At 37.2% G+C, this 17,675-nt stretch overlaps 1 non-coding gene across 1 annotated transcript; it reads right to left on the reverse strand.

Moving 5' to 3' along the window:
- Window positions 1–334: 334 nt before the first annotated feature.
- LOC118545640 (U6 spliceosomal RNA) lies at window positions 335–441 on the reverse strand. Its single transcript, XR_004922182.2, has one exon. It is a non-coding gene; the product is annotated as a U6 spliceosomal RNA (small nuclear RNA).
- Between the last annotated feature and the right edge of the window lie 17,234 nt (window positions 442–17,675).

Raw genomic sequence — 17,675 nt, forward strand, 5'->3', positions numbered from 1 at the left:
CCACAAGATCTAAAATAATTTCTTTATTCCTGAAAACAATAACCGCATAATCTAGATTTGAACTTAATTAATCTCAGCGGCCAAGAAAGACAACTACAATCAGGTAAGTTCTTCATTGTCAAGTGCCATGCTAACGTACTTTCAAATGGGTCAGAACTACAGTGTTTCAGTTCAGTGTGAGAAAGATTTCTTCAGCAAAGGGGGTACAAAGATGACTAGACTTAGTCCTGCCCTGGAAGACCTTACCATCTAGTAGAGAAGCTTATAGACCAATGAAACTTTCTTTTCTTTCCTTTTTTTTTTTTGACTTACAAAAGTTCTATTTACACATCTGAAAAATATGGAACACTTCACAAATTCACGTGCTATCCTTGGGCAAGGGCCATGCTAATCTTCTCTGTATCATTCCAATTTTAGTATATGTGCTGCCAAAGCAAGCACTGGAACTTTCCATTTTGCTTTCGTCCATTAAAACAATGTACAATCAATGCAGATGAAAAAAGTCCTTAGCAGGTAGGAGAAGAACAGTTCAAAAGTAGAAATGCTTTAATAAATGCTGTTTCAATAGCACCTCAAAAATGAGCATACCATTCAAAGAAGTAGAGGGCATATTGATGGATGAATGAACAAATGTTCTAGTATAATTTCAGAGAAAATTATTTTAATTGATGTAAAACACATGACATATGATTTTGAAAAGTATGACTGACCTAAGGAAACAAGAGGAAAGCCACTTTTTAAAAACAACAAAATTCTTAGCTCGCAGAACAGGCAGTCCCCAACACAGGCACTAGATGTGTTTGTTTATAAGTCACTTATTTGGAACTCACACTGTATTTTCCCTTAGAAGCAATGTCATGAAATGTTGTTTAGATTCCCGGGCAAAAGCAGAGCTGTGTGCCTCTTTAACCCATATTGTATCTGAAGGATTGCACTGCACTAAGAGTTCTAGTCTAACTGTAATTCAGCCCATCGTCATTTCTACAAGAAGAGGCATCTGGTCTCCAACTCAGAAAACTGCTCCCACGATTCCAGCAGAAGCAGGTGAAGAAGGGAAGATACTGTAGTCCAGTTGTGGCTGAAGCCACAACAGATTCCTTAAGATACCAGAATTCATTATGGAAGAAAGAGGCAAAGTTTCCATCATACAGGAAGTCACAAGGGATAGATGTTTTCTGGGCTTCTGTAGCTAGTTAACATCCATAGCTCCAGTATCTTTTGAAAGCCAGGAAGATCTCAGCTCACGTTCTCACACAGCAAATATCAGCTCTTGGGTTCACCCAGTCCCCACCCTATAATCATACACTTGCTCACTGAACTTATCTAAGTTTCCTGTCCAGCATGGTCAGTAGTGTTAAATGCTACAGAGAGCTAATGTAAGATAAGAACTAGAAAGCCCGGGGCTCAGTCAGTTAAGCATCTGCCTTCGGCTCAGGTCATGATCTCAGGGTCCTGGGATTGAGCCCTGCATCGGGCTCCCTACTCAGCGGGGAGTCTGCTTGTCCCTCTCCCTCTGCCCCTCTCTCCCGCTCATTCTGTCTCTCTCCTTCTCTCTCTATCTCTCTCTCCCCGTCTCTCAAATGAATAAAATCTTTAAAAAAAAAAAAAGAACTGGAAAGCCCTAAATTTACAGAGATGGGGTATAAAACTGAGGGACTCCATCCCTAGCTTGTATCCATCACCTCTGTGGAGTTGTAGGTTCATTCCATCTCTTGAAAATAGAGCAGAGGAGCTGGGGTAAGCAGATTGACATGGACAGTGTAAGCCAGGTGAAGTTAGAGGTCATCATCACGTGTGACATTGTCCTCAAGCTTGCACCACTTTCTGCAGCAGAGATTAGCCACTTGGGTATCAAAGTGGAGAACCCAGAAACATCTCAATAGATTTTCATAAGAGAAGGTACTTATTAGAGATGTCCAGAATGTCCAAATTAGAGAGAAAAGGGCAGCTATACCCATCCAAAAGGGGAAGAAGGAAGATATGCAAGATTTTTCTTCACAAGCCAGCATCGCTTGGTCTGTATGGGTCATTTTTTAACTCAGAATTTCCTTTATCAGATTTTTAATCTTCCAAGGCAACTTGAACCAATATTTCGCAGAACATGACAGACCTATGGAAATAAAATGAAGTTAAATTTTTTAAAATGAACTATTGTATCATAATGACATGGGCTAAAAGAGTTTTTCTGGGGGGTGACAAATGTTTCATTGGAGACTGTTTAAATCTTTTGGCAGTTTCATGTGACTAACATTTTTTTGGAGGAGAAACTGCTAAGCAAAAATGATCAAAGGTTTCTTTGGGATTTTTCCCAGAAAAAAAAATGAGAATGACACAGAAACTATGATGAATAAAGAACTTAGGAGAGGGTGGATTACTTGAGGAATCTAGATGAAAATTATGGTCAAATGAAAAAGCCTGCTCGGACAAAAATGACTCCCAATTTGTAAATGGTTAATTTTAAGTATTTTGGTTCCTTTTGTATTTGTGTACATTTTATGCATGGGCAAGGAAAAACAAAACATCTAAATAAATTATAAAGCATAGGAATATAATAAAAATCAATGAAATCACTACCTAAGCACTGTAAGATTGTAAACAATTTCTATCTACTTATGCATTCTTTCCTAACTAATCCTCCTACCTCCCTACCAGAAGTATTTACTATCCTACATTTGGTTCACCATCCTAGTCCTCTTTTATAGTTTTATCAATAATATGTATGCACCTAAACACTATGGCATTATGTTTCCTTGTTTTGAGTATTAAAAAACTCAAAACTGTTTACCCACATGCAAGCTTTGAAAGTTGATTTTTTCACTTAAGATTATGCTTCCAAGAATAATACGCGTTGTTGCTTGGAGATACAGTCCATTCATTTTCACTGCTGTATAATATTCCATTTTATACACATAACATCCTTTAATCCATTCTTCTGTAGATCAATATGTGGAGGTTTGGGGGCTTTTTTCACATGTGTATATACCCTGCAGCACTCTGTTTCTCTTTACTGTTTTCCATCTTTGTCTAATACACTGTTTAATCTGCCACTGAGTTTTTTTAATCTCAACAATTGTATATATATATTTTTTAAGATTTAATTATTTTTTTAAAAAGATTTAATTAATTATTTTGAGAGAGAGAGAGAGAGAATTCCAAGCAGACTCTCCACTGAGTGCAGAGCCCGATGCTGGGCCCAATCCCACAATCCCGAGACCATGACCCAAGCCGAAATCAAGAGTCAGTCGCTCAACCGACTAAGCCACCCAGGTGCCCCTCAACAATTATATTTTTTATTTCTCAGATTGAAATTTTTTTCAATTTTGTCTGGTCATTCCTGATAGAATCTTGTTGTATGCTTGGATTTACTGTGGGGCCCTTTATTTCCTTAAACATTTCATACCCAATTATTCTATGCTCAGTATCTGATCATTTTAATATCTACATCCTTAAAGGGTCCAAATCTATTATTTGTTTTCCTGCTGGTTTTCAGCCATTCTGAATTGCCTTCCAATGGGTTTCATAATCTTTGGGAGCTCTTTGTTTCAATTGCATCATCGGGAGTTTTGTGGACAAAATTTGGCAAAGCTTTTCTCTAGAGAGTGTTTGCTTCTGTTTCTTCCAGAAGCCAAGAGCTTACTTCAGCCTGAAGGGCTTGACTCAGTGCAGGAATTCCTGGATCATCTTCCGTACCTTCTCATTGTCCCAAAGCTCAATATCCCAACAGCAGTGCTTCTATTACCACATAACTTCAGGGAAAATCTGCCTCTCACCACAGCTCACTTCCCTGGTCCCAGTTCCCTGCCATTCTGGTTCCAGTTCATGGTATATTGGGAGTGCTCCCTGAAGATATCCCTTCCTCTAGAAAGAAAAGCACTGTCTCAGAAAGTATGTTCTATGCAGAATGTGACTGTTCTGAAGCAGCAGGCTTCTTCAAAGCTCTTATTTAGCCATAATGCCAGAAGCAGACATCAAAGTGATTAATCTTTTTCAATAGTCCTATTTAATTCATACCAACTAATTCAGTTCATCTAACATTTATCAAATGCATACTATGTGCCAAGCAATGTTCTAGGTGCTGGAGATATAAAAATAAAACTGTTTATTGGTAAACTACTCCACGAGCATCCCTCACTCAAAAAACATTTTTTTCTTCTTTACTTTTATATATTTTAAATTTATTAACCTATTTGAAAACTATTATTAACAAAGTAAATATCATGTCTAAAGTTAAACTCTGTCTTCGCTAAACCGATTCCTTCTCCATTACTCTACTTTCTGCTCATGGTACTCGTGTTTTTTGTTTTTTGTTTTTAACAAGGAATAAAAATCTTAAGAGAACTTTGACTCCTTCCTCTCCTTCCCTCCATACATCAAAGTAGTCCCTGAGAACTTCCTATGAATGCTTCTCTGCCAACATCTCTTCCATCATTTCCCCTCTTTCCCATTCCCATGAACTCTTACTACCACACACCTGGATTCTTGAAATCGCATTCTCCTTCCTCTCCCTGTCTTTTCTTTTTCTAGTAAACACCCCATATTTTTACCAGACCAGTTTCCTTAAGCACAGCCCTAACCACGTGATTCATATCCATAAAATTCTCCAATGCATTCGCATTGCCTACCTCAATATTTCTCAAATCTTAGTAATTCATGGATAACCCTTTAAGGGGGAAATTTTTTTAACCATTTTTATCAACATTTTGCTTACAGAAAATATAGAAGTGTCATCAACTCTTTATGTTTAGACGTCTTATACAATCCTAAACTAAAATAACTTTATAAATGAAATAAAAACTACCAAACCAATAAATGTCAAATTAACATGAATTTAGGGACACTGGGCTGGCTCAGCCAGTAGAGCGTGCAACTCTTGATCTCGAGGTCATGAGTTTGAACCCCATGTTGGGCATAGAGCTTACTTAAAAAATTAAAATAATAAAAAAATTTAATTTAATTTAAAAATCTTTTCAAACAACATGAATTTAACATGACCAATGATAACTGGCTCAAACTAAATTATCATCTTAAACATAAGGACAGCACGAATGTTACGGCACAAGTCTGGTTGGTTGTTGGCACTATTGTTGTTTGGCACACCTATATTGCAATGCACCTGTGATGACTAAATCCTCCTACTTCTGAATTCAAAGCCCTGGGACATCTTCATTGTACACTGGTGATGTCATTTGGCTTCAACTGGGGCAAAACGTCAGGATCATTCATTTTCTCCAACTGCCTCTGATTGCCGAGGGTGTGCTAATAAAACAACCCAGTGGTACTATTTGATACTCTCTAATCACTGAAGCCAACATAGTTTTGAAATGTCATGGCTGTTCTCAGTCTAAAGGTGAATGTTCAGGTCATCCAAATTACATCAAATTTCTTTTTAGATGATAGTCTAAAAAAAATATAACTTTCTCAGTTCTCATAGACCTTATTTGGCCAATGATATGCATCACTTCTGAACAAAAGCTTTAAATGATATGGCATGACTTTCCATATTCTTCTTCTGCCCTGCCAACCAGAAATGTTCCAGATGGATGCTGTAGCAATATCTTGGGTCCTAGAGTGAAGCAGAGCCACAGCAGACCCATAATGTACATGTAATATGAATGAGAAATAATCCTTTATTATTATAAAAATAGTCTAAAAGAAAGGACATGAATCTTGTAGGTCTGTAGTTCTCATTTTAAGAATCACTGGCAAAGAAAAAAAAAAAAGAAGCAATCACATCAGCATTTTAAAAGGCTTGGGTACTCTGCCCCAATCAACATTTCCCAAATACCAAATACTCCCTTTTCACTCCCTAAACAGGGCCTATATTTTCTTACCATTGAGCTTTTGCTTATGGAATTATCTCTGCCTAGACATTCCTTTCCTCCCTCCTCACCTTTGCTCCCTGTATACATTCAAATAATTCTTCTTCAACCGCCCCAGTGGAATATCCACTGCACATTATACCCCTTTGAGGACATATATCACATCTTTCCTTCTATTTTTTACTTTTTCTGTATGTACCTTCTCTTACCTACCAGATTCTCTTCCGGAGAGTTACAATGAGTCTTTAACACCTTTGTATTCCTGCCAGTGCCTAGGACAATGTGTTGTTTATACTAAATGCTCAATAAACTGTTGTTGAATAAATGAGTTTACTTAATCCTTATTAATAAGAGTTTAACAGCAAAAACATTAAGATTGCTGAAGATGACAAATCCAGACCATGCAACTTTCTTTGTAATGCAGCTGCAAAAACTGCTGTCTTACAATGACTGATTGTGTTTTTGAACAGTTGTAAAACATTAGCTATGGAAAACGCCACAAAGGCAGAACGAATTTATCTGGTACTTTGTTAAAATTCCACACAGCATGAGGCAAGAGAGGAATTATTCTAAAAGCTCATTCTTATGAATTAATTAATTAGCCCTCTCTACCTATAGAACAAAATTAATTTAGACATGAATATTGCTGGGAAAGTTCTTCAAAATGTAAACTTTTTCAAAGCTAGAAGTATGTTATTAAGCTTCATTAGGAGATTCAAAAATAGTGCAAAACAGTCCCCTTAAACATCAAGGTAATTTTACACCAGCCACCTTTGGGAGGTGAGGTTGGTGCAGACAAGCTGGGGAAAACAAATCTAGAAGAGAGAGGAGGCATTAGAGTCCAGCGCCTTCAACTCTTTGCTCTCCCAGTCTTGCTTCAAAGCCCTTGACTGTTCTACAGCCCATGTCCCTCTAGACCCTGACTTCTCTTGACCTTGGTTAACGGCCAGCCTGTCCTCCAATGCACAGCCCTCACTCACTGTTAGCTTCATGAGGATTGGGGCAGGAGCCAGAATAGAGTTCAGTCTTGTGCTACATTTCCTAAAACACTTCACTAAAGCTAGCCAACACTCTGCTGCACAGTGTTCACCTCCAAAGCCACAGCAGGAGACTAATGCATCGACCCCCTTAGAGTCTCAGCAGATTGGGAATTAGGAAAAGGTCCCAAATACTCATATTCTGAGGGAGGCCTAGGGCATAAGCTGGCGATAGAAGAAGGGGACACAATGGTTATGAGCAAAGAAGCATCACGTGTACAGGTAGAGAGTATTGTTATATTTAGGAAGCTGTCACATGCTCAGTACCACTGGGGCATAGATGGAGGTGGAGGCGTGATGAAAGACAAGGCTTGGGAATATCACTATCAGATTTTTGTTTAGGAAAGGTCATTCTGAAATAGGGAGAGGTCAGGGAGATCACTTAGGAGGGGATTGCAGTAATATGGATGAGAAGTAATTCAGGGAAAACTGGGCCAGCAGCAGTGGAGACAGAGAAAAGTGGACAGATCCGAGAAATTCATGAAGATACAATTGAGGAATTAATCGTTATGTTGGCAGGTGAGGGATGCCGTGTTAAAACTAGGCTGAACGGTCAAGTGGAACAAAACCAGTGTGTTAAAAGGCATTGGATTCTGGACATGCCATGGGAATAATTTCCCTCTGTTAGTCAAATCTGATACCATTCTGAATTGAATTAACTTCCCCAACCTAAGCGACAGATGCAGGATATTTGCTATTCCATCCAAGTCGCCAACACTCTAACAGCTCCACTGCCCAATCACTTCAATTTCTGGTTCTTGATCCTCCTCCTGTCCAGATCTCTGATGCAGAAACCTCACTTGTGCTTCTGGCCCATTGTTTGCCCTGGACCTTTCTCTACCTCAGCCTGGGGAACAGAAAATGCTGATCTGCTTAAGTCAACAAAGGTCATCCCTGAAACTTGGAATGGGACCAGCTATCCCCAGCATACTTGGGCTGTGCAAGAGAGGGTACAGTTAGAGGAAGGGGAAAAGGGTAATGTATCTCTTATAAATATTCTCCCACCTGCCTATTAAAATTCTACTCGCTCTTCAAGACTCAGATGCTACCTCTTTAAAGAAGTCTTCCCAGATTCCACCATCACACCACCCCCCAAACTTGAGGTGATTTTCCCTCTTATATATATTTTTTAATATTTTCTAACCTATCTTCACATACTTACATCGTCTATAATTTATAGTAGCCATATGACTACATGTGTTCTATCTCCCACTAGCTTATAAATCTCTGGAAGCTAAGAACAATGTCTTCCTGATCTCTCATTTATTCATTCAACAAATATTTGAATGATTAAAGGAACAAAGGAATGAATCTCTTTGCTCCCCAGTTCCTTATATATAACAAAGGCCTTCCTCAACAAATCTTCCCACAGCTATTAAAAGGCTACTTTTGATAGTCATGATTGTCACCTCCTTCTTCTGGGCTAGGAACAAAAGTGCAAATAGCCAAAATAAAGAATTGAAATAGTAAAAAGAAGAGTTTGGAAGAAGGGGCTTAGACTCAATTGATGTTCCTCTTTCTTTCACATTGCTTTTTCCATTTTTTAAAAAGTAATTGCTTTGAACCACTGATAAAAACCCAAAGGCTTCTGGATTTTTATAGCCCAATTTGAGGCAAACAATTTTTCTTCACCTTGTCAAATCTCTTCTCTATAAATACATTAAATATATTCACCTTATTTTTCTTCCCATCAATATAAGTGTAAGTAAAATGATTTACAAAACAATGGTCTGTAATAGTTCGCCAATATGTGACACATATTTGAAGCACTGTCATAATGGAATTTTTAAGTAATTAAAATTATTTCACGACTAATTAACAACAGTTTAAAACCCCATAAAGCATTCCAACTTAAGCATTTCTATTCATACTCCATCTGCCAAATATTAAGTAGAACAGTACAAAAATAGGAGAGGGGAAGCCATTTCCAATTATACCCCTATTTTTTTTTACTTATTTAGGGCAGTAGCTTAACTCAGATTACTTCTCTTGATTAATAGCATTTAATATATAAAAATGACTATAAACATTCATCATGAATGCAGAAGAAACACAGCTTTTTCTATTGAAAAAGCAAAATGGAACTATCCTGACTATTATATTTATCTAAACAAAGACAAAGACTAGTTAGAGAAAACATCTGTCTGAATAAAATCAGAAAATTCCCAAGAACATACTTAACTACTTCTAAACATGCCTTCAGAACAGACCCACCCATATATGTGTCTTGCAGTCCAGATGGAATAAGGAAATTTCCCAGCCCCTCCTGGCATTTATTTAAATGTTTGGCCATCTAGATACAAAATTCATCCAACAAATGAGAATGACTGTTCCAAAAATAAATGATTCAAGCCATCCTCTTACTTGTAGAAGTAACAACTGAATTCTTCATGTATTAAATCAAACTGTGCTAATGTTGTTTTTGTTCTAGAATCTGAAGACCTCAGTCATTCAACAAACATTGACTGGGTTCCTGTCGTGACCAGGCAGGTACTAAGTGCTGCAAGTACAGAAAGATGAACAGGATATATCCTTCCCTTCAAGGGTTAAGTGTCTTGGTAAGAGAGAAAGAATTTAATTATGAATAACTTTAATGCAATAGCAGGAAATTGCAAGAGCAAAGTTATTCAAGTAAGGGTTTAAAACTGATGCTCTGATGGTAAACAGAACAAGTATCATTTATAGCTGGGAAAATTAAGGAAGAATTTCTGGAGGAAATACTATTTGACATAGAATGTGAAGGTTGGTTAGGATTTCAAGAAACAGCAGTATGAGGGACAAAGGAACAATGACAGGAAAAACAAATTATAAATGTACAATATGTAGCGGACACTGTCAGCATCCAACCCATATCCCATTGGGACTCGCTGTTCTCTACACACTACCCTCAGACACAGAGGTAAGGGAGTTGATTGATAAGTTCCTCAGCTTCCTCACCTATCAAGTAAGATGTTCTATACCCTCTCCTAGAGGTCCTCAGCAAGGCTGATCCCCAATTACCCACATTAACACACTTTTTATTGGCTATTTTCTCTTTCTTGTCTCACTTCCCTATGTCCCTAGTAGTGCTTCCTGACATTATGTCTCAAATAAAATTCTCCACTCAGACATACACATAAGATATGCTTTAGGGGGGATCCAAACCAAAACACAATAACTCAGTCAGGTGGGGATGTCATTTAAGACTGACAGAATGATCTGTTATTTCACCAGTCACTAAAATAGAGCAGTATTTCAATGACTAAACAGCAATCACTAGGCTATCTGTGACCACTGATTTCTCCTCCTTGGAGATTTACAATACACATGAGGATAAAAATGGCATTGAAAACTCCAGCAGCAAAACAAAAACCTATTTAACATTGTTTAAGAGTTAAATAAACCTATTTGACACTTTTATTAACCTTCCAATTAAAGCCAGTTTGGAAAGTGCTGGAACTGATACCACACATTCCTAAAATTTATGAAATTTTATTTACTTTTCTTTCATGAGGACCGAGAACCAACTAAATCATGTTTGCTGGTATAATATTCAGAGTTTTAAGCCAAATTTTCATTTCACTAAAGTATATTTTAGTTTCTTTGCTGATGGCAGACTGATTTTTAAATGCCTTAACCTAAACAATATTTAATACTGTTCAGAGCTTCAGCTCACCTGGTTTTCTATACACCAATGGCCTTGACCTAGTTTCCTGTGGGCAACACCTACATTCAGAGGTGAGAAAAAGGCTAATGAGGATTCTGGAAAGATGTCAGCAGAAATATACATCCCTGTCATCCAGTGCCTCACAATGCCAATCCAAATGTCTCTCACTTCTGAACAGGAGCATCCACAGGGTCCAGCAGATAGGTAGAGGCTGAAGAGAGTGGGGAAGGCCTAGATGGATAACTTACAGCCCTGAGGAAGGAGCTGTCACAGAACTTGGTTTCCCTCCAAACCAAACTAGAGTCCAGGAAATTCCTGTGGCAAAAAACTCTAGAGGTAAGAACCAGAGCTTCTCAATTCCTGGAAGTAAGTTTGCTCCCTTTTAAAAGTCTCAGGACATATCCCACCTCAGAGTAAGGGTAGTACAAGCCATAGGGCATTGTCTAGGGAGGATCTGTAAGGGAACTGAATATGGAAGTGAGTCCTCCCTGCCAGAGAGGCTATAAGAGTCTGGTCTTTGAATCAGAAAAGAGTGAGCAGTGAAGCTTCATCCTGGTGCCTCCACACACTAGAGAAGAACTACAATACTGAAACAGAATTACTAAAGGACACAGGTAACAACATGGAGGAAAAGAAGGAACACCTAGTAATAATCAACCATGGTTCAAAATAAGACTTTCTGGAACCAAGAAACATTATTTTTTTACTTTTTAAAATTCAGTGGATGGAATGAAAGAGAATATGATCACTTTTGAGATCCAAATTGATGGTCTAAAAGATAAAAAAGGAAACATACTACAAAACACAAAGCAATGGACTTCAACTTCCAGCCACAAAGGAGCAACTTGTCTTGGAATAACCTTCCTGCCAAGAACCATTTAAAAAGCTGGTGCAGGGGCGCCTGGGCGGCTCAGATGGTTAAGCGTCTGCCTTCGGCTCAGGTCATGATCCCGGGGTCCTGGGATCGAGTCCCGCATCGGGCTCCCTGCTAGGCGGGGAGCCTGCTTCTCCCTCTGCCTCTGCCTCTCTCTATCTCTCTCTCTGAGTCTCATGAATAAATAAAAAAAAAAAAAACATTTAAAAAAAAATAAAATAAATAAATAAATAAATAAAAATAAAAAGCTGGTGCAAATATACAAAGTATCTGTGTGAGGTCACTGAAAAATAACAAGGTAGGCAAGACTCCAGCGGTCAAAATTTCACAGAGGTGGGAGGTACATTGAGGTGAGGCCCTCAACTGCCTTTGACTTTTCCCTAGTTCTCTACAATGGGAATAGAAGCCTAGCAGTAAACAGTGGTCAAGGCTTGTGGAAATCTCTTAGGGTTGCAGAGAACATAGTCAAAATATGGTGTTGCCAAGGAGACCAAAAGTCAAATAGAAGAGAAGTGAACCCAAAAAACTCTAGAATCAATTTCACCTCAAGATATTTACTGATTACTGGTTACTGATTCTTGAGTATGCATACTCAAGATGAGAGTCCCAGAAAAAACAAGAAGAAATCAAGATCTGGAGGGCTGAAAAGCTAATAAAATACATCAGAATTCTTAAGGAGGGCATGTGATGTGAGGAGCAATGAGTGTTATACGCAACCAATGAATTGTTGAATGCTACATCTGAAACTAATGATGTTGGTTAATTGAATTTAAATATAAGAAAAGAAGATGTTAGTTGAAAAAATAAATAAATAAAAACGATTTTATCTTCATGAAAGAAAAAAAATACATCAGAATTCTGATAGTATTAGGGAATCAGAGAATTAAGTCCAGGCTCAACTAAACAGGGAAGACCTTTTAAACAAAAAAGGCTTTAAATTGAGACTCCATAAGAAAAAAAGCCCTAAAACTAAGGGTGATACTCTATCAGTAAAAAGAAACTAAGAATAGACCAGCCATGACAAAGGCTAATACCTGCCATCACCTGGATCAAGGCGATCTTCCAGTGCTATGTCTACCTGCCAGGAGAAATTTAACATCAGCTGAAGTATCTACAATTTTTAATATACAGTGTCCTGCATCCAATTACAAGGAATTTTTTAACATGTCAAAAACCATGAATAAATGCATAAAATCAAGAGAAAAACCAGACAATAGAAGCAGATCAACAGATACTTCAAATATTGGAGTAATTAGACAGGCAACATAAATAACTGTGAATAATGGGCTTAAGAAAGCAGAGAAATGGCTGACAAATTTCACCAGAGAATCAAAATCTATATACATACATCTAAAGGGTCAAATGGAATTCTAGAACTGAAAAACACATTCACTGAAATTAGGAATTCAATAGATGGATTTAATAGCAGAAGAGAGGACTGGTGAAGTGGAATATAGGTGAATATAAAATATCCACAATTGATAGAAAATTAAAATATGGAAAAATGCAGGAAATAAACATATGGAATAAGATTAAAGGATCTAGGGGCACCTGGGTGGCTCAGTCGTTAAAGCGTCTGCCTTCAGCTCAGGTCATGGTCCTGGGATCCTGGGATCGAGCCCCGCATCGGGCTGCCTGCTCCTGCAGGAGGCCTGCTTCTCCCTCTCCCGCTCCCCCTGCTTGTGTTCCTGCCCTTGCTATCTCTCTCTCTCTCTGTCAAATAAATAAATAAAATCTTAAAAAAAAAAAAAGATTAAAGGATCTAAGGTGTATAAATTGAAGTCTCAGGAAAAGAGACAAAACAAAAACAATGATTGAAGAAATATTGGCCAAGATTTTCCAAAACAAAAAAGGACATGAAAATTTCAATTCAAGAATCAGTATAGACTCCTAGCAGGATAAATACAAAGGAGCTGTGTAAGTCTCCTAAAAGTCTAACCCCTTTCCAAAAGGAAGACGTTAAAAGCTTCCAGAGGGGAAAAAAAGACATATTTTTATCAAAATAGCAATAACACCAATAACGATCTTTTCGAAAGAAACCACAGAAGCCAGAAGACAATGGAATGACATCTTTATAAAATACTTAAAGAGAAAAGTACCAACATAGATTTCACCCAGTGTAGTGCCAGCTACACTGGGTAAAACTATTTTGAAACATAAAGTAAAATAAGTGTTATGATAAATAAGAATGTCAATTCCAGCAAAACTTCACTAAAAGAAATACTGAAGGGAGTTATTCAGATGAAAGGAGAATGAAACATCAGTAACATGAAAAGGCAGAGGAGAACAAATAGCATTGAAGAGTTATAAAGTTCTTACAATGTTCAGGAAATAATAAAAGCATTTGTTTAAACTGTAATTTGTCCAGTGTGCATGTTATAATCTATAGGATAGACAGCTGTCTCTTTCCGTGTTCTTCTATGGAAAACCAGTTGGCTTACACTTTAGCCTATATCTCCAATGAGTCTATCAATCTTCTCCCAACTGACTTTTACCATAGCTTCCACTGTTTTTGTGAGTCTCTTAGGATGAAATTTCTTCACATCTGTGGCAAATCAAATAAGATCCTTTGGAGGAAGATTTGAAGCTCTCTGTTCTATGGTCTGCTTCTCTCCCCTGCCCCAAATTCTGAACCAAGATTCTGGTGCTGAATACAGAGAGAACATTCTTCTTTCTCAGTGACACCACTGCTTTAGGAACTGAGCAGTCAGTGAATGGAAGAGGGATGCATCAGCTTGCATCTCTCAGCATAGAACCCCTGCCCCATGAGCCAGGGCAAAGGTGATCTGGGCCCCAGTATCCTAAGCACCACCATACCCAAGATAGAGCTTCAATTCCCATGAGCAGAGCTGAGCAGAAGATGGGAGCTCCACCTTTCAGCCCCACTCATTGCAGAACTTAGTTTCAGCAACAGGTAGCTAGGAGCAGAATGAGAAATGTTGACACTTTGACCATCCTTGGAAGATAGCCTCTAAATGGGAGCTGAGGGAAGAGGAAGCCATGTGTTCTTAGCTTACCAGTCTGGAGTGGAGTTTCCATCTTGTGAAAGTGGGAAAGGGGGAAAGGACAGCACAAGTCATGCTTCAAGTACCACATAGTCTTGCAGTTCTTACCAAGTTTTAGATAATTTTCTTAAATATATGTTTCTTCATTTACTGTGTACCCACAGAATGATTTCTTGAGGTTCCAAATGATTGGGTTATTTTTATAATTTCACCAGTTTTACTGGGATATGAGTCATGGAGTTCATCACATCATCATACTCAGAGTGAAACTACTAAAATAAAATTGTAAACTACATAACTAACAAGCTAACCAACACAGATAAATGGACAGACACTGTGTTCATAAATTAGAAGAATTAATATTGTTAAAATATCCATACCACCCAAAGTAATCTACAGATTCAGTGCAATCCCTATAAAAATCCCAATGACATTCTTTACAGAAATAGAAAAAACAATTCTAAAATTCATATGGATTCACAAAAGCACCCTAAATAGCCAAAGCAATCTTAGGCAAGAAGAATAAAGCTAGAAGCATCACACTTCCTGATTTCAAAATATATTATAAAGCCATAGTAATCAAAACAGTATGGTACTGACACAAAAACAGACACAGAGACCAATAAAAAGAATAAACAGCCCAGAAATAAATCCACACATCTATTGTCAACTAATATTCAACAAAAGAGTCAAGAACACACATGAAGAAAAAATAATTTCTTCAATAGTGTTGGGAAAACTGGATAGTCATAAAGAAAAGAATAAACATACACCTATCTCACACCAAATACAAAAATCAACCCAAAATGGTTTAAAGTCTTAAACATAAGACCTGAAACCATAAAAGTATTGGAAGAAAACATAGGGGAAAAGCTTCTTGACATTGGTGTGGACTATGATTTTTTGGCCAAGACACCAACACACAGGCAACAAAAGCAGAAATAGATATGTGGGATTGCATCAAACTAAAAAGCTTCTGCACAGCAAAGGAAACAATCAACAGAGTGAAAAGGCGATTTACAGAATGGGAAAAATATTTGCAAGCCATGTATCTGATAAGAAGCTTATATCTGAAATATATAAAGAATTCATAAAACTCAACTGCAAAAACAAACAAACAAAGCAAATAACCCAATTCAAATATGAGCAAAGGTCCTAAAGAGATATTTCTCAAAAGAAGTCATAGAAATGGCCAAAGGTATATGAAAAGGTATTCAATGTCACTAATCATCATGGGAATACAAATCAAAACCACAATGAGATATCACCTTACACTTGTTAGAATGGCTATTATCAAAAAGACAAAGATAAATGTTGGTGAGGTTGTGGAGAAAAGGAAATGCTTGTACAGTATTGGTGAGAATGTAAGTTGGTACAACCATTATGGAAAACAGTATGAAGTTTCCCCCAAAATTAAAAATAGGACCTTATGATCCTGCAATCCCACTTTTAGGTATATCTCCAAAGGAAATGAAATCAACATCTTGAAGAGATATCTGCATGATCATGTTCATTGTAGTATTATTTACAATAGCCAAAATATGGAAACAACCTAACTGTCCATTAACAGATGAACAGATAAACACACACACACACACACACACACACACACACACACATATATATAATTTATCTATGTAATGGAATATTATTCAGCCTTTAAAAAGGAAATCATGACATTCATAACATGAATGAACCTGGAGGACATTATGCTAAGTGAAATAAGCCAGACATAGAAAGACAAATAATGCATGATCTCACTTATATGTGGAATCTAAAATAGTCAAATCATAGAAGCAGAGAGTAGAATGGCTAGGGGAGGGGAAAATGTGGCAATGTTGGTCAGAGTACAAAGTTTCAGTTATGTAAGATGAATAAGCTCTGGAAATCTAAAGTACAACAATGTGAATATAGTTAACAATATTGTATTGTATACTTGAAATTTGCTGGGAGGATAGATCTTAAGCACTCTCACCACACAAAAAAATGGTTACTATGAGGTGATGGATAGATTAATTAGCTTCCTTGTGGCAATTATTTCATCATACATACTTATCAAAACATCAAGTCATAACCTAAAATATATACAATTTTATTTGTCAGTTATATCTCAATAAAGATAGAAAAATATAATGAGGTTATCATAAGCAACCATTTGGAAAGTAATTTGGCAATATTTATTAAAACTATAATTGCACTTACTTTTCAACTCAGAAATCTTATTTCTTGGACTCTATCACATAGAAATAAAAATGCCAGCATGAAAAATAAATCTTTAGTATGTAAGGAATACATGCAGATATTTACTGCAGCAATGTTTGAAGTGGCAAAAGAAAGGAAGCAAAATTAATGTCAATCAATTGGAGCACAGAACATTAGGCAGTCATAGAAAAGAATGATGAAAGTACAATGGAAAAAGGAAGATTCAGAGAAGTACATTACAAAGAGCCTATTTTTGTTAACCAGTTCTTAATAATGTGTGTGTGTGTGTGTGTGTGTGTGTAAAATTGTATGATTATGGAGAAATTTCTGAAGAATAAACACCAAGTTATTTACATTGGTTACTGGGGGTGTCAGGGGGACGTGGGAGTGTCAATAAAAAATGAAACAAAATTCAGTTTTTCAAAAGTTTGCCATAATTTAAAGATACCAGCATGTGTGGCATTATCTCATTTAAGTAAATGTACAACTGTGAATATGCATGCATACATAAATGGATGGTCTCCCAAAACATTAATGATGAGAACCTGGGATGGTGAGATTTCAGAAAACTTTTACTTTCTTTAGCACATTTTTCTAAACTGTTTGAATTTTTTGCAAAGGAAAACTCAAAACAATAAAGTTATTTTCATTGCTAAAAACAGTAAGTGACAATAAAAGTATAAAGTTGAAGAGAGGGAATTGATAAAGAAGCCAAAGTAGAATTAGAAATCGAGCTGTGAAGCATCCCAGAACTATGGTAGTAAGAGGATCTGTCTTCGATGAATGGATAAAGAAGAAGTGGTATATATATACAATGGAATATTATGCAGCCATCAAAAGGAATGAGATCTTGCCATTTGCAACGATGTGGATGGAACTGGAGGGTATTATGCTGAGCGAAATAAGTCAATCAGAGAAAGACATGTATCATATGACCTCACTGATATGAGGAATTCTTAATCTCAGGAAATAAACTGAGGGTTGCTGGAGTGGGGGTGGGGTAGGAGGGATGGGGTGGCTGGGTGATAGACGTTGGGGAGGGTATGTGCTATGGTGAGCGCTGTCAATTGTGCAAGACTGTTGAATCACAGA

The sequence above is a fragment of the Halichoerus grypus genome, chromosome X (assembly GCF_964656455.1).
Source record: "Halichoerus grypus chromosome X, mHalGry1.hap1.1, whole genome shotgun sequence".
Taxonomy (NCBI): Eukaryota; Metazoa; Chordata; class Mammalia; order Carnivora; family Phocidae; genus Halichoerus; species Halichoerus grypus.